At 48.2% G+C, this 23,700-nt stretch overlaps 1 long non-coding RNA gene across 1 annotated transcript; it reads right to left on the reverse strand.

Annotated features, from left to right (window-relative positions):
• Nucleotides 1-1,449: 1,449 nt before the first annotated feature.
• LOC148093236 (uncharacterized) lies at nt 1,450-23,301 on the reverse strand. Its single transcript, XR_015714361.1, has 4 exons — nt 23,218-23,301; nt 20,626-20,689; nt 12,113-12,243; nt 1,450-1,694 (listed from the first exon to the last, which is right to left on the reverse strand). It is a non-coding gene; the product is annotated as an uncharacterized LOC148093236 (long non-coding RNA).
• Nucleotides 23,302-23,700: the final 399 nt, after the last annotated feature.

Raw genomic sequence — 23,700 nt, forward strand, 5'->3', positions numbered from 1 at the left:
CTTTAAATATTGATCTTATGTTTTACATTCACTAATAAAGAGTGAACCGAAGAAACCCTAGGCTCCCACCCTCAACGCCAATAAAAGCAAAACCCCAGGCGCTCTCTCTCTCTCTTCTCTCTCCCTCCACCCCCCCCCCCCCCCCCCCGCCGGGTCACTGTGTACCTTCCAGAACCTGTGAGTAATAAATTGTTTTCTTTTTTTCAAAATTTCCTGAAGGTTATTGCTGAAGACATCTTGCAGTCATAGTAAAAACCACAAGGGCTGTAATTATCCACAGACTGAGATCAGCACAAAACAATAACTTTTGCCCACAGATAATTTTTTAATTGTTTTTATTGATTTTAGAAGGAGGAAAGGAGAGGGAGAGAGAGATAGAAACAACAATGATGACAGTCATTGGCTGCTTCCTGCACACCCCCTGCTGGGGATCAAGCCCCAAACCCAGACATGTGCCCTGACCGGAATTGAACCGGGATCTGCTGGATCCTAGGTCAACTGATGCTCAACCATGAGCCACGCGGGCTGGGCCCAAAGATGATTTCTGACACACAATCAGCACAGTGTGCCTGCAGGCAGTGTTTTCGCATGACCTGAGGAAAGCCTGCTTTTCTGGCTCACGCTGCCACAGAAATCTTTGAGGGATCGAGTTGGAGAGACTATTGGAGCCCTAGGAAGGAGCCCACTGCAGTGAGATACTAGCGCTGGGCAGCTGGAGAGTCCGTGTTGATAACTGCTTGTCTTCGTGAACTTGACTTAACCTCAAAGCATCTTTCCTCATCTCTGAAAAAAGAGGACACTAGCACCCACCCCAAGGAGTGTTGGGTTGATCCGATGGAAGATGGTTGAGATTTATACATCACACCACTGCTTAGACGTGCAAAAAAATGTGGTCAAGTGCATCTTCTTCACAAGTCACATGGGTAGGGTAGGGGTGCCAAGATTTTATTTATTTACTTATTTATTTTTATTGATTTTAGTGAGAAAGGAAGGGAGAGGGAGAGATAGAAACATCATGGGAGAGAATCAACATCAATCAGCTGCCTCCTGCATGCCCCCCACCGGGGACCAAGCCTGCAACCCAGACATATGCCCTGACTGGGGCTGAACAGCGACCCCTTGGTGCATGGGTTGACGCTCAGCCACCGAGCCACCCAGCAGGGCTGGGGTGCCAACATTTTAGCTCAGCATTTCAGTCTACTCTGGTCCAGACTGTGTCTTCTGGGTTCTTTCGACATAAGAAATGTCCAAACTTGTAGAGAATTTTTATGATGAGTTTATTAAAGCCAAACTGACAACAGTTGCAAAATCTCAATGGATTGAGAAAATCTTACCAAAAATGACAGTTTTGCCACTTATTTTAACATCAGAATCAAAGGGAAAGATGTAGGGGGGTTAACCTGAAATCCACTGGTGATAGATTAGGGTGGCAGGAGAAAGCAAAGGGGGAAATCTTTGAGACTGGATAAAAAGTAAAACAGAAAAAAATTTTTTAAATATATCTTTATTGATTTTAGAGAGAGGAAGGGAGAGGGAGAGAGATAGAAACATCAATGATGAGAGAGTTGCCATTGATCGGCTGCCTCCTGCACGGGGATTGAGCCCACAACCCGGGCATGTGCCCTGATGGGAATCAAACCTTGATCTCCTGGATCCTAGGTCGGTGCTCAACCTCTGAGCCACGCCTGGCTGGGCTTAATTGAAATTTAGAGAAAGAAATAGAAAGAGAGAGAAACATAGGTTAGTTGTTTCACTTATTTATGCATTCATTGATTGATTCTTATATGTGCCCTGACTGGGAATCCAACCCACAACCTTGGGGTATTGGGAAAACTCTAACCATTGGGCTACTGGATAGGGAAGGATAGTTAATAATTAACATTTACAGCACAAAGATGGTATTCTGGAGAACAAGATGGCAATGAGGGTTCTGTGGTCTGTGCTCTGGTGGGTGATTGTGCCCCGAGGGGTCTGGAAAAAGGGGAGTATTCTGAAGGGCCAGGTATAGAAGGTCAGCAGGGCAGAAAGCAATGGACTGCAGCTGGGAATGCTGTCTAGTCTGGCTAGATACTGGACTAGACTATAATATGGAGCAGAAATTCTGGGCAGTGGCCTTAATTCCAGCCCTGCTGAAGACAAGATTGGACTTCTTCCATGGTGAGACGGACAGAGATGGGACCTTGGAGGAGAACCCACTTAATTTTACATCATCAATAAAGCTTTCCACAAAACCCTATCCTTCCCCGGGAAACTCAGGAAATTATTTTCCTCCAGGCACCCCAAGAACTCCACTTCCACCAATAACAATCCTACTACTGGTCCAAAAGTTCATGTGCCTGACACTTTAAAAAGATCAATATTCAAAACATCAGAGTTTGGAGTAAGAAAAGATTTATTGATCGAGAAGGCTCTAATGGTAAAGATGGTGGCCTTAGAGGTTCCTTAAATCCATCTTAAGAGAATCCGGAATTCACACTTCTTTAATGTCAAAGGACAAATGGGAAGGGCAAAAGGTCATTGACAGCCACAGACATCTGGGAGCCAGCAGGGATCCAAGGAAGAGTGTGAAATCTTTGAATTTCTTTGTTCCCAGTCTGTTAACCCTTGCTGATCTAAATTGTCTTGAGGCTTCTGCAAATCTTTGATAAATAATAATTATTTTTGTACATATTTCCCCACCTCCTCAGGAGAGGCACCTTCTGGCAAGGGGGCTGTTCTTTTTTTTTTTTTTTTTTTTAATTGATTTCAGAGAATGGTAGGGAGAGGGAGGGAGGGACAGAAACATCAATGATGAGAGTCATTGATCGGCTGCCTCCTGCACGCCCCCTACTGGGGATCGAGCCTGCAACCCAGGCATGTGCCCTGACAGGGAAGGGAACTAAGATTTCCTGGATCATAGGTCGATGCTCAACTGCTGAGCCACACCGGCCAGGCAAGGGGGCTGTTCTTAAAGGAAAAATAAACCGTGAGACGCAAGCAGAATTCCTCTAATGATTAGCATCAAACGCAGCAGGCTTGAGCAAGGTGGGGCCAGGGAGGCTGAGTACTTCACCGTTACAACCCAGCCTTCAGCCCCTCTCCTACCTGGAGGTCAGGGTGAGACTGAAGGTTACAACCCTCTAATCACAAGGTGGGTTCTCCTAGAACCAGCCCCCATCCTTAGGTGGGGCTCAAGAGTCACTTTACTAACATAACAAAAGACATTTATCGCTTATCATTTAGGAAATTCCAAGGGTTTTAGGAACTCTGTGCCAGGAACTAGGAGGAAGACCAAATATGTATTTCTTATTATAAGTCACATCACAGCCCCCTTTCTCATCTAGGAAAGTACATTCACAGCAGCTGCCGCCAGAAGCCCCCCACAGCCACTGCTTTTGCCTCCGCTTGTCCCACTTGGACAGAGAGCTCACCCATCCAGACTCTTGTCAGGGCATCAGGTGGCCTGGAGCTGGCAGGTCCCCTAGAGGTCATCTAACGTGCCTCTCCCTCTGACAGAAAGAAAGCAGATGTCAGACTCCTGGCCGTGTGGGCTAGACCAGAACCCAGGCCTTTCACCTGCTCCATCCAGGACCAGTGGAGCCCCTCAGGCTGGAGTATGGGGCAGGGCGCTCACCTTTATCCAGGGACCTCTACCAACCAAGCGCTGGGCCACATGTTTCCAGGTGTGTTCACTAAACCCTCCTCATCACACTGACAGACGTTTACTAAGGAAGACACAGAGACACAGAAAGGTAAAAAGACCCAACCCTTCTGACCCAATGCCCTTGCTTTTCTCGCTGCTGCACACAGGAAAAAGTAATATCCTGTCCCTCGTGCACTGTTTCCTCCCCAGTTCCCTCTTCTAGCAGCAGCAGGCCAAGCAGTCTTTTATCTCCCAGGCCAGCACTGCAGGGGTCATTTTGTGCCCTTCCTTCTTCAACCTGGCACCCAGTCTGTGGGCACAGAATCCGGCCCTGGAAGGCTGGAAGAAACCGCAAAGGGCACGCCGTTCAGCTGCCCACTCAAAATTTGGATTTCCTCTAAATGTTTGTGGTGAAGCCGTTACCCAGGTTCAGCCTAAACACGGCCCCCACATCTGTGCCAGGGGCTCACCTCTTCCTGATGTTACCTGTTGCATCTTGAAACAGTTACAATGTTCCAAAGTCAGCCTTAGGTCAAGCTGAAATGAGCCTCCCCGTTGCCTCCCCTCTCCATCCCCACACTCACATTTTCACGAGCTGTAGTTTTTTTTATGGGGATTCACAGAACAGAGCTGCCTACTCTCCTGGATCTTACCTCTTTAAATATGAAGGCTATAATCTTCCCAAATATCCCCCTTTGCTCCAACTGGTCTTCACAGGATATGCTTTCAAGTCACTAATCAGTCTGGCCTCTCCTCCTAAGATGCTCCAATTTATCCAAATGCAATGTTGCAGACTCACTGCCTATGGGGGCCAAGCAAATGACATCAGTAAGTAAGACGGGTGGAGCACAATAGGGAGTGGGAGGGACTGTGACAAAGAGTATGTGCCCATTTATTTATTTTTATATGTTTTATTGATTTCAGAGAAAGGAAGGGAGAGAGAGAAACATCAATGATGAGAGAGTCGTCACTGATTGTCTTCCTCCTGCATGCCCCCTACTGGGGCATGTGACCTGACTGGGAATCAAACGGTGATCTCCTGGAACACAGGTCGATGCTCAACTACTGAGCCACCCTGGCTGGGTGGAAACAGCCACTTTAGTTTTAGCCAATGGTTACCCCACAGAAGTGAGGCCACAGCATTGCCAGATCCCTCATTTTCCAGGAGAAACAGGAAATTTAAATTTGCATTTGAAATGTCCTGATTTTTTAACTCAGTAATTAACTTTTTAAAAACACACTGTGCAGGCAAAACAAAACCTATAGGCACTAGTATGCAACCTCTGGTCTGCCCACCTGAAAACATACCAACAAAAACTGGATGCCACACTCAGAGGTAGTGGGTAACCTGTCCCATCCATCCTAACTTGGGAAAACTATTCCCACCCTCTTTTTCTTTTTTTAAAACACCTTTATTGACTTCAGAGAGAGAGAGAGAGAGAGAGAGATAGAAACATCAGTGATGAGAGTCATTGATCAGCTGCCTCTTGCATGTCCTCAACTGAGGATCGAGCCCACAACTTGGGCATGTGCCCTGACCAGGAATCGAGCCGCGATCTCCTGGATCCTAGGTTGATGCTCAACCGCTGAGCCACACCGGCCGGGCTATCCCCTCCCTCTTGATGTCCGCTATTTCAGGTCTCCACCATCTCTCACCAGGCTCAGGCCCACTGTCTTGACCAGCCAGCTGCCTCTACCTCTCCAGCCCTCCTCACCACTACCCAGTGTGTGCCATCACCCAAGACCCTGCTCTAAGATCTACTATGGTGAGACCTCAATCAGCCAGGTCTGGCTCCTTCTGGAGAACATGCCCCCTCAGTCTCTCCCTTCTTTTTTCCCCTCCCCTCTTCTGATAGAACTGGGGCCCCTCCCTTCATACCTTTGCTCAGGCTAGGCTTTCCTCCAGGAATGCCCCCCCCATCTTCCCTTGGCTCGGCTTCCCCCCTCCTGAGGTTGTCCCTGGCTGTGTCAGCCCAAGGTGGTTTCTGCCCCTTGTATTTTGTCAATACCACAAATGTAATATGGGGAGAAGACAGACTGACCTCAAAGAGTGTTTGAGGAATAAATGAGGTGACTCATGTCTAGGGCTTGGGGCAGCAGTGGGCAGACATGAAGGGCTCAGTGAACATGAGCTGTTACTATGAACACCTGAACACTGAATCCACATGCTGTCTGGGCTCTTTCACATTTCTACTCATATACTTCCAATTAAATGATGAAAGAATCTTGGGCATGGAGACCGGCAAACTTGGGTCAGAGGATCCGTGTAGTGGATCCGTGACTCTCATCATTGATGCTTCTATTTTTCTCCTCCCCGCTTTCTCTCTCTGATAAAGATATATTAAAAAAAAAAAAAAATCTTGAGCTTGGCTTTCAGGGACAGTTAGTGACCCGGCTCCACTCCTTTTCAGTCCCTCCCCACTTTCCCAGGAAGAAAGGCTTCGGGGCTGCAGGTGGGCCACTCCCAGTCAGACTCTGGAGCCTTGGCTCCGGTTATTTCCCACATGCAGGCAACGCCTCTTCCTAGCCAGAGGCAGTTGAGTGTTTTCTCTGCAGGGAGCCTGTTCTCAGCCCTGCCCACAGCCTGGGTCAGGGAAGGGCCTCTCCTTCCCATGAGCTCTGTCACACTCCCCTGGAGCTCTCCAAAGTCATTCTCTTTGTTGTCTCCCCAGCAGCCACAGAGTGGACCCTGGGTGTGAAGGAATCTATTTGCCTGTGTTTATGCAGGCCTGCTGAGGGAGTACTGGTAATGCAAATAATGATGGTTTTGTGAATGGCCAGAGAAGAAAGCAGAGAGCACCTTCCAATGGAGAGATTAAAGAGAGGGTCTTTTGGAAGATGTCCATGTGGCCTGGACCAGGAATGAATGAGCAGGCTATGATCCCAGGAAGGAGAATCACCTGCAGGGCAGTGGGTACAGGGACCAGGTGGCCAGAAGCATGGGACATGCTAAGGAGCCATCCAGCATTCCGTTGGCCAAAAGAGGGAGGTGAGAAAAGGAACTGAATAGAGAAAGAAGGTGGGAGAGAGGAGATGTCACCTGATTGGGGAAGGCCTTGAATGTCAGGTTGGGGAATCTGACCTCAGCAGATCAGGGTCAAAAGCTCAGACAGGACAAGGGCAGGTTATGGAGTTGAACCTTAACTCAGGAGGACACAGGAGAAGTGGAGACTAGGGTCTTTTCACAAAGGAGAGGCATTCTTAGCTCTGGGTCATGAAGCCAAGAGGGATAACTGGACTCAAAGTGGATAACAGTTCCACATTTTTAAAAAGAGAAGCCAGAAATGCAGTCTTTTTCTTTTCTTTTTAAAAAATATGGCTTTATTGATTTCAGAGAGAAGGGAGAGGAAGAGAGACAGAAACATCTGGGGATCAAGCCTGCAACCCAGGCATGTGCCCTGACCGGGAATCGAACCAAGAGCTCCTGGATCGTAGGTCAATGCTCAACCTCTGAGCCATCCCAGCCGGGCCAGTCTTTATAGTGAAATTTCCTGATTGAAAACACCACCACCACCAAACAAACCATGTTTACAGGTTCAGTATGCAGCCTCCCAGTTTTAGTTGGCAAGGTCAGCTGGTGACTGATGTGGAAATGGCCTAGGGAGGGCGTGAGTGGAAGCAGCTAGGAGTGGGCTTTGGCTGTTCAGGTGGACCTGAGTTAGGGGTGGGATGGAAAGGAGGGGAGAGCTAGGAGAGGGGTAAGGTTGCCAGATACAATACAGAAAGCCCTAGTTAAGTTTGAATTTCAGATAAACAGGTGTTTTTTTGTTTTGTGTGTGGTTTGTTTTGTTTTTTTACTAATAAAAAGTGGAATTTAAAATAACTCTTTTATCTAAAGTCCCAATTTACCTAGGTGTTCTGTATTTTTATTCACTAAATCTGGCCACCCTAGAGAGGGGTCCTATGGTGGTGGAACTTGACAAGTAACTGAACATGTGGGGAGTGGGGGTCGGGTGGTCATAGGGGTGGGCCAGGCACAGGGCATCAGGGGCCTGGCTGGGGTACCTGGTGAGGACAGTTCAGCCCTATAAACCCTGACTGGCACCGCCATCCTGGACAAAAGGGTCTGTTGACTCCCAGGTGCCTGCACCCTGCTCCCTTGCCCCAGGCCACCCTACAAGATGACTCTCAGGCTGGGCTCAGAAACACTGAGGAGCCCCAGGCCCCTCTCCAGCACCCCAAACACTTCCTGCTGTATAGAGTCCGGGCCTCTGGTCCTCTGTCCTAAGCACTGCTCCGGCTGCTGCACCCACTGGACCAGGCGCAGCACGTGGCACACGGGGCGCCCAGCCTGACTGGATCTGCTCAGCACTGGACCCTAACGGCAGGAGGGGTGCAGGGGGGGGTCCGCACCAGGTTTCCTCCTCCCTCTCTGCGGTCTTGCCCTGCTGGCTCCCCTTCCTCCCTGATCTGCCTTCACATATTGCAGCCCTCCCGCCTTGATCTTGAGCCCTGCTCTCTCTTCAGACCACCTCCCTCTTCCTGGGCTTCAGTGACCACCCATCTGCTGAGGACTGAAGCAGGGCAATTTTCCACCTTGCCTGTTTAAACCCCAAGGGTATTTTGACCTGCTGTACAGTGCATCTTCTCCTGGCCCCCTTCCCCACCCACCTCTCTCTCTCCCTCCTCTTCTCCCATCTTCCCTCCCTGTCTCCCAATTTCTTGGTATATTCTTCAACTATTAATTTCTCTCTTCATTTCTGTGTTATACACTGCTCAAAACTTTCTCCCACATTCCCTAAGAAATATAGACAAACTCTTCCAATTTCTCCCACATTCTCTAGGAAATATAGACAAACTCTTCCAACCAACAACACAGAATAAAACTGACAACAGCTGAACCTGCACACAGTAAAATTTATGATTGACTTCCTTTTTAATTTTTTTTATTTTGAGAGTACTTTTATTATGTGAAAGAAGTGAGCCAAGGAGGGGCTGTCAACTCACTAGAGAGTCAGAGAAAATGACACCTTGGTGGCAGGTTCAGGGATTTAGCCGAGGAGGAGCTGTCACTGCTCACTGTCACTTAGAGACTAGGAAATGCTTGGCTGTGAGGGAAGAAGAGGGGGAAGGGAAAGGTGAGGGCAGGCTCCTGGGAAGGGTAGGAGCCCTGGGGTTTTTGTCTTGAGGGTTTTAAAAGCTGAGAGTTTAGGAGCAGTCTTAGGGAAGGATCTGAACAGGATATTCATCAGCTTTTCCAGGTGTATCCTTTCAGGGTCTTGGTCTTCACTGACTGGTCGGCGCCAGGGCTGGGGGTCATTAGTGATTGCTGCTGGACCTGGAGAGGTCCCTCCTGGTTTTGCTGTTTTTCTGGGTCTGGAGCTGAAATACAACTTGGGCTCCAGCAGAGGGAGGGCAGAGGGGACTGGAGCTGTGTGAGAAGAATCCAAGGTTGTGGGTTCTGGAGATAGAGCTCAGAGGGCACCCCTCTGGATTCCTGTGCCGAGTCATTTCCCCATATGGCAGAGGAATCTTTCACAGGCCTATGACTGACTTTGAAATGTCTGAAAAATCAAATCTTCTTAACGTAACTGAGGTTTGCAAAACCTGGTCCAGGGGATGGGACTTAGTAGAAATAACAGTCATGAAAAGGAAATGCAAACTGATGGATAAAGAAATTGATTTTGTTTAGCCAGGCCCGCATGGTTCAGAGGTTGAACATCGACCTATCATTCAGGAGATTCTGGTTCAATTCCTGATCAGGGCACATGCCTGGGTTTCAGGCTTGATCCCTAGTAGGGGGGCGTGCAGGAGGCAGCTGATCAATGACTCTCTCATCACTGATGTTTCTGTCTCTCTCCCTCTCCCTTCCTCTCTCTGAAATCAATAAAGATATATTTTTAAAAATTATTTTGTTTAAACGTTAGATTGAATAAAATTAAACTGAAAAACTTTGATACCCATAAAAATTGGGCAAAAAAAAATTAAATAAAAAAAAAAAGGTTTGACTATGCTGAATTTAAAATTTTTATGAAGAAATTAATTTACTGTAATGCAATTTATTCCCCAAATCCCTTACTGATGCAAGGGAAAAAAACACACTAGTGTTGGCAAAAATTCTAATTACAATATTTCCATTCCGGAAAACTACAGAATTGAAATGCCCCACACATGTTGAAGACTCGCACTTTATATATTTCTGCCTGAAGCCAGATTCAAACCAGCAACTGCCCCATGAAAGATTCTCACTTGGACATCCCAAGGCCTCATCAAATACGTATTCCCAAAGCCAATCTGCTGACCTCTCACCAAACTGTTCTTCCTCTCAGACACTTGTCTGAGACTGGGACCATCACCCATTCAATTACTCATGCCAAAAACTTGGGACATCTGCCTCCTTACCTCTCTCATCCCCACACAGAATCTAAAACCAAGCCCATCAACTCAACATCCAGAATACCTCTCAAATCTGTTCTCTCTCCAGCTCCAATGCCCTCACCCAGGCTCATGGCATCTGCCACAAGGATTAACTGAACTGGTCTCCCCAAAACCACTCTTGCATCATGATCCATCCTCCACACTGATAGTTAAGCAAACCAAGACCTCTCTTCCAGTAAAAGGCAGACTAGATACCTTCAATAAAACCTCGTGATAAAACCTCGTGCTGAAGACAGCTGAAAGAGTTGGTCAAATGTTTATAAAATTCTCTCTCTCTCTCTCTCCCCCCCCCACACACACATTCTTAAAAGTGTCAAAGAACTAACAAGATAGTGAGGAATTGTGCAAAGGTCCAGGAGAGAACAGGATTCCAAAGAGGTGACCCTGAGAAGTGAAGGCTGCTGAGAGGCCAAGCTCACTTCTAGTGGCATTTCATGGCTTGAGACAAAAATTAGTCAGGGGCCTGCCAAGGGTGGGGGACTGATAAATCACCCCTCACACTGGGCTCAGCCCACAAAGGACTGTACCCCAGAAATAAAGGTGAACTGAAAGCATATCAACTTGTGCCTGAATGGCAGTCTAACTCTGAGTCATCAAGGTGCTCCAGAAAACACCATGCCCTAAGTATGAACTAAGGTGATCTCAGTTTGCTCATCCCTCCAGGCACTTGGCAAAAGCGATAGAAAATTCTTTTTTGGTGAATGACAAAATCACCCCATTCAAATTATCTCTGCAAATAATTTCACACACACAATATTTACCACACACACACACACAAAACCGACACATGAAGAAGCAAGATTCTTTGAGCTAAAGCCATTAGAAATAATAGTCAACAGAAATAAAGCTGGAGGAACTCCAGACTAAAAAAATAAAAAATCTTACACTTACTATGTTCAAGAAGTTAAATGCCAAAATTGAAAACTTCAGCAAGGAACTGGAAACTATAAAATTACATAGCATATGCAAAAAAGGAATAAAATAAACTAAAAACCAAAATGTAAAACTCAATGAATGGGCTTAACAGCAGATATGACATGGCTGAAGAATGAATTAAAATGGAAAGCTGGTCAAGAGAAACAATCTAGCTATGGGTTGGTAGCCCACTTGCTTAGAGTGTTGTCTAGATATGCCAAGGTTTCGGGTTTGATTCCTTGGTCAGGGCACATGCAGGAAGCAACAAATGAATCCATAAATAAGTGGAATAACAAATAAATGTTTCTTTCTTTCTCTTTTCCTTCTTTTTCTCTCTTTAAAATCAATAAATAAAAAATTAAAAAAAAGAAGGCTCTGGCCTGTGTGGCTCAGTTGGTTGAAGCATAGTTCCTTGCACCAAAGTGTCAAGGGTTCAATTCCCAGTCAGGACTCATACCCAGGTTCCATCCCCAGTGGGGGTGCATAAGGGAGGTAACTGATCAATGTTTCTCTCATATGGATGTTTCTATCTCTCTCTCTCTCTCCCTCTCCCTTCCCCTCTCTATAAAATCAATAAAAACATATCCTTGGGTGAGGAAAAAAAAGCAGCAGCAGCGGAAACAATCTAACAAGAAGTATGTAGAGACAGCCCTGGCCAGTGTGGCTCAGTAGGCTGGGCATCATCTCATGCATGGAAGTACTGCCGGTTTCATTCTGGTAGGGGTACATGCCTGGGTTGCGGGTTCAGTCCCTGCTTGGGGCATGTGCAGGAGGCAGCCAATTGATGTTTTGCTCTCTGTCGATGTTTTTCTCTCTCTCCCTCTTCCTTTCTCTCTCTCTAAATATCAATAAAAACATATATTTAAAGAAACAAGTATGGAGAGACAAAAAGATGGAAAATACAGAAGGTTACAGATATGGAAGTTACAATGAGATCTTAAATATGTTTAATTGCAGACCCAGAAGAGGAGAGAGACTGGAACAGATGCAATACTGGAAAAGATAATAGTTGAGAACTTTCCAGAATAGGTAGAAGATATCAATCTATAGATTTGAAAACTCAAATGAATCACATGCAAAATAAAAAGAAATCCACACCCTGATCCATCATTGTGAAAATGTATAAAATCGAAGACAAAGAGAAAAATAGTGAAAGCATCTAGAGGAAAACGATAGGTAACGGTGCCAGTTATTTACCTCTTTTCTCTCAGGTTCTAAGCCCATCCTTCCATAATCTGCTCTGTGATGCTGGGGCTAGGGTCTGCAAACCGCATTTCCCAGGCCCCCTTGCCAGCTGACTTCCTGTTGGATTCTGCCAAAGGGAAGCACTAAAGGAAGATTAGTAGGAGGGAGAATGGGATCCTTTCCTGTCTCTACTTCTTGTGGACTTTAATTCAGGAATCTCTAGCTCCTTTCAACACGCCTAGCACCAGCTACACTGAACCCCTCACAGGTAATAGCCCAAGCCAGCAGGGCCCCAGTGGGGGTCCTCCTCCAAGAGGTCCTGTTAACCTTATCTCTTCCTTTTTATTCTCCCAAGACTCTGAGTGACAACTGCTTCCATTAATTACTATCTAGGCAGCATCCTCTTTGCTCTTTCAGGCTTCCAAAATCTGCATATACAATCCACCTTGTATATTATATTTCCTTTATTTGAAAAAAATTGGCGTGGCTTGTATTTTCCTGAGTAGACCCTAAGTGATACAGTACTCTTCAAAGAAGCCACAGTGTGGTAACAGCATTTCTGTCTCCAGTTATTTGCCACCAAGCTCTGTGGAAGGCCAGTACTTTCCCACCCTGCTGACCTGAGGCTGTGACCAATGACACGCAAGGGTAATGGCACGTGAAGATGAGCCATGTCTGCCACCACCTCTCAGCAAAAGCTTTAAGAACCATCATATTATTTTGCCGTGGCTCTTTTCCCCCTGCTGAGACTGGCATGTCCCAGTGGGAGCTGCAGCAGACGTACACAGGACATGGAAAGTGAGCTAGAAAGAAACCTTTGTTGTTGCAGGCTAAGGAGACTCAGGGGATGTTTACTGCAGCGTACTCGAGTGAGACCTGACTGAGTCACAGAATTAGACTAAGTGTGACTCCTCAGAAGCAAAAATGGAAGCCAGCAGGTGGTTGAACAACAGCTTCAACGAACTGAGGAAAAATGACTGCCAACTTTACTCTATAAATTCTATACTCCAAAAAACTATCCTTTGAGAAGAAACAAATGCTAAAGACTTTCAGACAAAAACAGAATAATGATTTGAAAGGGAGATCGTGGACGCGGGAAGGAATGTGGACAAACTGAGGTAACTATGTGGGTCAATCTAGCTGAAGACTGACTGTCATAAAAGTAATATCTGTGGAGTTTTATAGACAACTGTAGCTTGGCAATCAAAGCAGAAGTGAATGGAATTAGCGTGTCCTGAGGCCTTTGCACAGTCACCAGTGATGAGGGGCAGTGGTGTTTTGCAGCCCCTCATACGGCCGAGGGCGCGTATCTCTGTCATCTTTCCCCACACTGCCCGGCCTCAGACACACACAATCAGAAGGACGCTCTATAACCTGGCCAGTACTTTTCACAAAGCGAGGTCACAAAAGACAAGGAAAGACTGGAGGAAACAAAGGAGACATGACAACTAAATGCCATGTGGGACGTTAGGCTGGATCCTGAACCAGAAAGGGGTCTTAGTGGAAAAACTGGTCAAATCCAAATGAAGTCTACAATTTGTAGTATTACTGTTAATGTCTCAGTTGCTATCGCTGTACTGAATTCTGTATGATGTTACTACGGGAAGGCTGGGTCAAGGCTATAATGAACTCTACTATTTTTTGTAAGTTTTTCTCTGAGACTAAAACTATTTCAAAACAAAACTTAAAAAAAGTCACCCCAAGACACTGACTGTTAATATTTCTGTAGTATGCTCTGCCTGTCCCCTTCCTTGTATGGGGTGATATTTTATGTTCCAATAAGGAAGATCATGTAGACATATGATTTTACTCTATACCAGGCTTCTGGAAAAGTCACCACATTTAAGTTTCACAATAGGCACCATCACCCTCATTGCACAGATAAGGAAGTGAAGGTCTAGGGCAGGTTAAAAGTCACAGCGAATAAAGGCCAGGACTCAGTGTGAGTGCAGGTCCCAGATGCCAAATTCTAGAATCACACTAAAACCCAATTCTTGAAGGGTGAGTTCATCTGCTTGTTCACACACACATTCATTCAACCATGCAGAGCACCTCCTGGGGGTTAACAGTCTAGGAGGCCATGGCCTCACCATCAACCTACTTCCATTCTAAAGGTTTTATGTGTACAGCCCAAGGCACACAGTCTGGCCTGGGTGGGACAAGGTGATGCACCCCTGCAACGAAGTCCTCACTACCCAGCTGCAAAGAGTGTCTGGCTGAGCCCGGCCGGGAGTGGCTCAGCAGTTGAGCGTTGACCTAGGATCCAGGCGATCAGGGTTCGATTCCTGGTCAGGGCACACGCCCGGGTTGCGGGCTGCAGCCGATCAATGACTCTCTCATCATTGATGTTTCTATCCCTCTCTCTCCCTCTCCTTTCCTCTCTCTGAAATCAATAAAGATATTAAAAAAAAAAAAAAAAAGAAAGAGCGGCTGACAGCACACAGTTGTTAGCACCTTCTAGGTCCACCTTCAATTTCAGGTGAAGGTCCTGCTCTTCTCTGGAGACCAGCAACTGAGCAAGGTGGTGGGATAAGGGCCTTTTCTGCCCAATGGGGAGGGGTCCACAAATAAGCAGTTAGACCTGGAGCTCCATGCAGAGCCACTGGGGTCTACATCTCCTGGTGGCACCCCCTGCCCAATCCTGCTCCCTCCCTTTTCTTTCATAGAAGTTCCTCTCAGTAAACACTTGTCTGCCAAAGGATGGACCTGTAATAAGCTGCTCCTTAGGCTTGTGTCACCTCCCCACTAGCTCATGTTGGTGAACTAACCCAGGGACGAGGGTTGGTCTTTGCCCCCTCTGGTGCCCTCTTTGTCCCTGTTAGCCTAGTAAGGCACCTGGGGCTGGCAGCTGTGTGCAGAGTAAAAGGCTGGTCTAGGGTCAGAACTCCCTGGTGTCCACGTTGCACACGCAATCCTGTGTTCATCCTGCTATTGGACCTGCCAAGGGCATGACAGACATGTGCGTGGAAGACCTTGAGGACCCCTGAGGATCCGTGTATGGCCCAGATCTTGGATCTTGGAGGAGGCGGAGCAAATGGGAGGAAGCTGCCACCCTGGTAAGTTTGGAAGGAGGGAGGGTTGGGGGTGTGGCAGTGCCAAGTGGAGCAGGGTGTGTGCCAGCCTGTCTGGCTCTCCTGGGTGGAGCTGGGTGAATGTTTGGGTACAAGCAGCAGCAGTCACATGACTCTGTGAATAGGGCCCGCTTTGGGTTGGGGATGGAAGCCGGCCAGGTGGGCTGTGTGGGCACATCTCCTCAGTGGAGGAATCCGAACACAGCAGGAGCCCAGAAACCTCTGCCTCAGCAGAAGATACAGGGGAAATGGGGCTGATTTCCAGACATTCAAGGCCTGTTGTGTTTCATGTGCCAGGGCCCACGAGGGTTATACCCAGCCTGGCTGACTGGCTGGGCATGGATAGAAGGATAGGTGAGGGGCCCTCTGGGTGTACACATAAGTGAGGAGGTGCATGGGTGGCCGGGTGGCTGAAACCTCAAGACCAGGTTCTAACTGGTCACGCCTGTGGCTCCTATACTCCATGGGAAGTGCCCCTCTCTTGGCGCTGAAGCAGGGGACTTGAGCATCTCAGCCATCTTTCTGCACAGGCCGAAGTTCACGAGTAACCCCAAAGATCACTTCTCCTGGCCTTCCCTTGAGGGGGAGAGAGGAGTAAGCTTCCTTGTTCTCGCTCAGGAGAGGGATGTCAGTGGGCAGGTGGCACAGGGCTGGTGAAGGGCAAAGCAGATTCCCCCCTGCCCGCCTGCCAGAGGCCTTGCCCCAAACTTGGGGGTCTGAACTCCTCAGCTTTGTTTTAGGCAATCACCCACCCTAAAACAAACGCACCCTAAAATCACCCACCCTAAAACAAACGCACATTACAATTTAAAATGTTTGCCTACACTGAATACTGATGAATGAAATATCATAATGACTAGAATTTGCTTTCAAATAATCTTGGAGCAGGGAAGGGGCTAGGCGTGTGGAGGGAGTGTTTGTACGGAGACGAATAAAATCATAAAGCTGAGTGATGGGTACATGGGAGGTTTTTCTCCACTTTTGTGCATATTTGGAAGTGTCTGTAATTAAGCTTTATAAGTAATCTATGTAAAGTCCTTGTTAAAAAAAAAAAAGGCTCACCCACTACCAGCACCTTTCAGTTAACTCTGGAATATGAGAATCCAAGTTCACTTCAGAGTACAGTTTGTTTTCTTAAAAAAAATTTTTTTTTTTTACTGTGGTAAAATACACAGAACATACAATTTATCATCTTAACCATTTTGAAATGTGCAGTTCAGTAGTGTTAGGCACATTTACGTTGTTGTGCAACTGATCTCCACAACTGTTTCCTCTTGCCATTGACTTCCCCACCCCTACACCTCACCCCCAACCTGCCATAAATCACTGCACCCAGGGGATGGAGCCCAGGTCTCTCAAATTCCAGAACAAGTTCCCTGCTACCACTCAGGGTGGCAGCTGGTCTTGGGCTTGGTTGTGGGGCAGGCCAGGTTTCTGGTGACCCACCAGTGGGCCAGTTGGACTGCCTGGACTTCCGGGGCAGCTGTCACATTGTAGTCCAGGCTGGCTCTTGCAGGTCTGAGCTCTCTGTCCCAGGGCAGGCACCTGAGCAAAACCAGGCAGCTCTCAGCTCCCTCCCCCACCCTGAGGCCTGGGGCTGCCCCAGTCACCAGGGAGGTGAGGCAGTGGGGTCAGCAGGGGTGAACAAAGGCTTCTCCCCAGCAGGGTGACTCAAGGAGGGCAGTCTAGATCCCAGGAGTCCACTTTCACCCTAGGGTGTGGGGCACATCTCTTTGGGTGAGGTGTGAGGGCAGGCAAGCAGGGTCCTACTGCCTCAACCCTGACGGCCACAATGCCCCACGGCGACACAGCTCTTGGGCTTAGAACAATCTTGCAGCTGTTGGCAAGAGCTAGAGTGGGCACCAGGAGTTACCTGTTAGCCTGTTCTTTGCAAGGCCTGAAATTCTCTCCAGAGACACCCTGCTCTCCTCTCTCCTCCCTTGGACTGGGGCCTGACCAGCTTCAGGGGACCAAAGAAGACAGGGGAGGGCAAGTAGTAAAGGGTGGCTGAAGGACATAGCTGTCAAGTCCTTCCTTCACTGGGCTTATGTCATTTTGTACTCACAGCTATTCTGCCTGTTTATGAATGAAGAAACTGAGGCTCAGAGAAGTCGCCAGGAAGTTATACACCCGGGATTAGAGGCAGGACCGTCTTTCTTCACCCTCATCGCCCTGGTTAGAAAGCAGCCATAAGGTGGTGGGTTTTTTGCAGACAGTGGGTTGGAGCTGAGCATGGTGAACTTCATGTCACGGAAGAGGCCCTGGGGGGGTCTAAACGTGGACTGGAGTCCAATCCTGTGCACTCAGAACTCCCTGTCTCCTAGGGGTGACAGACATGTGACAAGTAAGTGCTGCTGAAGCAGCACAGGATGCAGGCAGTCATTTTAGGTTCTTCCAACAAGCGGCACTTACAGATAGGGACAATGAGGCAGTCCCCTACATGCAGCAGGGCCAGGCTGGAAAGAGGGAGCCCGCAGGACCAGTTTTGAGGCTGGGACAGCACCTCTCAAGCACAGAGAGAGTAGGGACAGAATGTGTGGGCTGGAAAGTGCCCTCTGGCTCCCTACCACCCAGAGTGGGTGACGGCTGGGTGGTAGGGAGCCCAGGCACACTACTGCAAAAGTCAAGGAGAAAGGTGATGAGGCCAGAGGTGGCAGCCAGAGCAAAGGAGGCAATTGCTACTTTCCACGGTGGTTCCAGAATTTTACAGTCTTGGCCACTAGCAGGCAGCATGGTGCACATACTACCGAGCCCAGGAGACAGGCTCCAGATGAGCGTGTGCTGGGTGGGGACGGCACACAGCCTTCCCGGCCACTTCAGGACAGACTCTGCGGCAGGCATTTGTTCTTCGGACAAACCTTCCCCACTGGGAGAAGGGAGAAGGGAGAAGGGAGAAGGGAGAAGGGAGAAGGGAGAAGGGAGAAGGGAGGAGAAGGGTAAACTAACATTTACAGATGCCAATCATTGGCCAGGCCCTGGATGCTTCACTTCACCCTCGCAGCCAAATTATGAGCCCCTTTTTGAGAGAAAACTGAGGTGCAGAGAGAAAAATTAAATTGTCCAAGGTCAGCTGATTCAGGAAGTGGGTGCATCCAGGGAACTTGGTTTCCCTTCCCCTGGCCTGGTGCCCGCAGTGCCTCACCTCCTGGCATCTGGGCAGTGTGGCTCCTAAGCCAACTCCATGAGAACGCCAAGTCTGGGGGAAGGTGGCCCAGGCAGGGGTGTCTGCCCTGCGGGCTCAGCAAGGTGAGCAAAGTTCACTGTGTAAAAGTCCCCTTGCCCCATCCCCATACCTGGCCTCTCCCATGCTGTCCAGACAAGTGTTCGGAGGGGGAAAGAGGCCTGGCTTCTGCTGGAATCTGACTGCCCACCTCTGCCCAGCCCACCTTCTTCTCTCAAAGGCCTCAAAAAGGCAGGTAGGAAGCAAAAGGCCAAGGGGACAGAGGTGAGAACAAGAGGCAGCCTGCGTGGAGAGGAGTGCAGCTAAACAGACTGAGCACCAATCTAGGTGACAAGAGCCCAGCCTCCAGCCCCAGCCCTGCCGGGAACTAGCTCTGAGACACGTTTTGGAGCAACAGGTCATGTCCCCTCTCTATACCTCAATTTTTCTATCAGAGGAGGACAGATAGAAGTACCCAAGGGTTCAATGTTAACACTATGGTTTATGCCCTAAGGTTCATACTTGCAATGCTCATATGCGTAGGAGGACTTAAGAGTGCAGGGTGCATGGAGGGGGAGGAAGAGGCACTGATGGAATAAAAACTGCTTCTCCCCTGGGGCAGCTGATCCCCTCAGCTTTGCACTCCCTAAGGAAAACCTCAAAGGGCTCAGAGAAACTAGACAAGAGGGAGCATCTGCCAGGCCAGCTCCCCAACTTCTGGGGAAGGGAGTGTTCTTAGCAGCCTAGAGTCTGGAGCCTGTGTAAGAAGTGGGCGACAGGTAGCCTGGTCCAGGCTGGTGGGGGCTGGGAACCTGAGCTTTGCTTGTTTTTTTAAATCCCCACCAGAGGATATTTTTTCCATTGCTTTTCAGGGAGGGAGGGAGAGAGAGAGAGAGAGAAACATCAATGTGAGAGACACACACGTCGATTGGTTGCCTCCCACACGCACCCTGACCAGGGCCAAGGATTGAGTATGCAACTGAGGTATGTGCCCTTGGCTGGAATCGAACCCCAGACCCTTCAGTCCGAAGGCCGACACTCTAACTACTGAGCCAAACCAGCTAGGGCTGAGCTTTGATTTTTTAAATGACAACTCTGCTAGAGGGATGGAGCCAGGCTGTTCTCTACTCCAGCCCCCTGCATCTGCACTCCCACCCCCTACCCACCACTTCCACCTGCCGCTGCCCTGTCTGGTGTGCAGCCACTTTCTAGGGATCCCACCCAGCCAGGACCCTCCTGCCCTCCCCTCTTCTGTCTTTGACATTTCTGGGCTCCACAGCGTCTTCTGATTTCTTTCCCTCCTGCACACTGGTCTTGGAAGTCAGAAGACCTGAGAACAGTCACAGTATTTATAACAACAGAAAAGGGAGGAGCTGAATCTGAGATTTCATAGAATTTATCTTTAACTCCCATCCTTTCCTCCTCATGTAATTTCTTGCCCGAACAAGTCAATTCTTCTTTCAAATCATCTCATGAACACCCCCCATCTCTTCCTCTCCTCAGTGCCCCTGCCCTCCATGGCCAGTTTCTGTTCCCTGAGGCTCCTTTAACCGGGAATCCCTGCCTGGACCACCTCACAGGGCCTGTGTACCTGCCCCTTCACAGTCCCCTCTCAACACCTCAAAAGCTCCCGACACTTATTTCAATAGGCCTTTCTGGGGCTGCCCCAAAGTGCTGCCTGTGCCCTCTTCTCCCACTGACGTGTCCCACCCCCAGGGCTCCAAGCTCACTGCACTCACTGGGACGTCTGCCTTTGCCCCACTGCACTCACTGGGAAGTCTGCCTTTGCCCCACTGCACTGAGCCCCCCCGGCCCGGCTGAGACACACGTCTTTTACATTGGTGGGTACAGAATAGTGAACATTTACAGCATATAGACATGGCATGTGGGCAACAGATAACAATGGGGGTTCTGTGATCTGGTGGGAAACTGTCCCCTGAGGGGTCTGGAAAAAGTGGGTCTGAAATTCCAAAGGTATGTTATCTTAGATGCAAAAGGACAATAGACAAGCTCACTCAAAGATTGACCTTTGCCAAGGAAGTTTTCCGCCCAGAATGTGACTACCCGCCAGGACTCGCTTTCAGTTAGGAAGTTTTAGTTTCAGACCATCCTATGTGGTGGTTACTTGAGGTATGAGTTTGTAATGCCCACCATGTGGGCCTCCCCTGAGCTTGTCAGGTTTAGTGTGTGGCTCCCTTTTCATCCACAATACCAAACCTAGATTTGATACCTGATCTAACTGCTGTTTCAGCTGTTGAGGTAAGAAACATTAAAACCTGTAGATAATTTCTTACCTTAGCTGGGTAGCTCAGCTGGTTAGGGCATCATCCAGAAACACCAAGGTTCTGGGTTTGATCTCTGGTCAAGGCACATACAAGAATCAATCAATGAATGCATAAATAAGTAGAACAGCAAATCGATGTTTCTCTCTCTCTCTCTCAAATCAATCAATAAATATGGTCTTTTAAAAACCTGTACAGAATTTTTATAAGAGTTTATTTGAGCCGAACTGATAACATGCTGGGGAGCAAAATCTCAAATGCTCCTCAGGATACCAGTTTGCTGTTTCTTTTACGCATTTGAGATTAAGGAGGGAAAGTAAAGATTACATGAATGTGGGAGAAAACGAGGCAGGGATCAAATTACAGGGTAGTTAACAAGATTATGTGTTCTCTAGAGGGCAGTCAGGCATTAGAAGGGGTGGTCTGAAATGAGGCATTTCAAAGATATGTTAACCTAGATGCACAGAAACAATGGACAGGGCTTGCTTAAGGCAAAGATAAACCTTTTACTAAAATAGTTATATGCCTGGGGCATGACTACTCACCATGACCTGCCCAGTTAGGAATTTATGATCAGATCACCCTGTGAGGTCTTACTGTCCATTAGAACCACTTTTTCATCTACACGACCTCTCACAGAAACATCTTAACCAACCAGTATGGAATTTCCTAGTCAAGAACCAGTAAAATAATCTGTCACATAAGTCCTCTCCATCCACCATAGAAAGAGGCAATCTATATAATAAAAACCCTTCCTTTCTCTTGCCCCAAAGAAAAGATGTCCTGGCCCCAAAATAATCCTTTCTTTTTTTTCACTAATAACTCCCTTGCCCCATCTTTCTTCTTATAAAATCCTTCCATTTTGCACAACTTCCCAGAGAATCGTTCTAGTCGCTAGATGGGATGCTAATTCATGAATGGCTTAATAAAGATCTTCAAATTTACTCAGTTAAATTTTGTTTTTTTTAACAATTTGTAACCCTACCAGAATGGGGGCTCCTCAAGGATTGACACCAAAGTAGTTACTGAGTTTTCTTTTTTTATATATATATCTTTATTGATTTCAGAGAGAGGAAAGGAGAGAGAGAAAGAGACAGAAACATCAATGATGAGAGAGTCATTGATCGAGCCCACAACCCGGGCATGTGCCCTGATCGGGAATCGAACCCCGATCGCCTGGATTCTAGGTCGACGCTCAACTGCTGAGCCACGCCCGGCCGGGCTGAGTTTTCTTAAATAGACAAGTCCTCTGGAGCCTGGCGCTTCCATTACTAGGAATGAGAACAGAAAGTTTGGAAAGAAACCTTCCAGGGGTGATCTGATCATAAATTCCTAACTAGGCAGGTCATGGTGGGTAGTCACACCCCAGGCATGTAACTGCTTTCATAGTAAAAGGCTTATCTTAGCCTTAAGCCAGCCCAGTCCATTGTTTCTGTGCATCTAGGGTAACACACCTTTGAAATGTCCCCTTTCTAATACCTGCGGTAATCCTATCCCCACCTTGCTCTCTCCCACTTTCAGGTAATTTTCCTACTTCCCCTCCTTAATCTCAGATGCAAAGAAGAAATTGCAAACTGTTATTCTCCATTTGGGATCTTACTTCCTGGCATATGTCGGCAGTTTGGTTGAAATAAACTCGTAACAGTTCTCTACAGGTTTGGATGTTTCTTAAGTCGACAGGAAATTGGCAAACTGGTGACCCATGGCCCAAATCTGATCCACAGGTGAGTGCTCGATGTCTTTATTTTTTAATTGATAAAATTCGCATAACATAAAATTAACCATTTTAAAGAGTACAGTGCAATGACTTTCAGTACATTCACAATGCTGTGCTACCACCACCTCTATCTGGTTCCATAACATTTCCCTCATCCCAAAAGGAAACCCCATACCCTTTAAGCAGTCACTCCTCTGATCTCTCTCTCCAGTCTCTGGCACTAATCTGCTTTCTGTCTGTGTGGATTTACCTTCGTCGTGTAAATGGAATCACACATGTGGCCTTTTGTGTCTAGTTTCTTTCACTTAGCATAATTTTTTGGAGGTTCAACCATTTGTAGCATGCATGTATCAGCACTTTTCATTCCTTTAGAATATTCCATTGTATGGATATACCACAATGTGTTTATCCGTTCATCAAGTGATGGACAACTTGTACCATGTCCACCTTTTGGCTATTGTGAATGGCCCTGCTACAAACGTGGGTGTGCAGGTACTTGTTTGAGTCCCTGTTTTCAATTCTTTGGGGTATATACCTAGGAGTGTAGTTACTGGGTCAGAAGGTAACTCCGTATTTAACTTTTTGAAGAAGACACGGCGTTTTATCCATCTGAATGCCTTTAGGTGTCTATTTCTGTTTCCATCTCTTCTAGTGTCTCACATCCAAGTGTTCGACTCAAATTGTCTGGCTCCTGAATACATCTGGATTTGCTGTCCCTAGAAAGCTTTGGTGCGCCCCCCCCCCCAAAAAAAACACACACACAAAAAAAAACAACAAAAAACTTAGCGCCCAATTCAGTCGCTGCGGAGCCAAAGACCTTGGGTAAATCTTTCCACCTCTCAGGAGTACTCTCTTGCTCAGCCTGAAAAGGGGGTAATGATACTTACCGAGAGAACATGGCGAGGATCAGGGAGGTGATGGACGGAACGAGCCTCCTCCGAAGCGGCTCTGGAGACCGAGAGGGAAAGGCTGGAGCAGGAGGGGCGGGCGGGCGGAGCCCGCTCTGGGGGCGTCGGCTGCGCTCGAGGAAGCGGACGGCGGGTGGCCGAGCCCGCGCGCACCGGGCGGCGCGGCTCAGGGCGCAGCCGGCAGGGGGCTTGCTGGGCCGGGGCGGGGCTCAGGTCGGCTGGCTGGCTGTGGGCGGGGGTTGCCCCTCGTCCCCTCCCCTCTCTTCCCGAGGCCGGGGCCACGCTTTGGGCTGGCGGCGAGCCGGTGAGTCAGGCCGGGTTTTCCCTCCGCCTCTGGGACAGCGAGCGAGCGCCACCGAGCGCGTCCCTCCCTCGTCAATCCGGCTCCGGCGCCCGCCCGCCGCTCGCGTTTTCCCGACGTCTGCCGCCCAGCCGCTCCCGCCCGGCTTCAGTCTCGGCTGG

Source organism: Miniopterus natalensis, chromosome 4 (assembly GCF_054644295.1).
Source record: "Miniopterus natalensis isolate mMinNat1 chromosome 4, mMinNat1.hap1, whole genome shotgun sequence".
Taxonomy (NCBI): Eukaryota; Metazoa; Chordata; class Mammalia; order Chiroptera; family Miniopteridae; genus Miniopterus; species Miniopterus natalensis.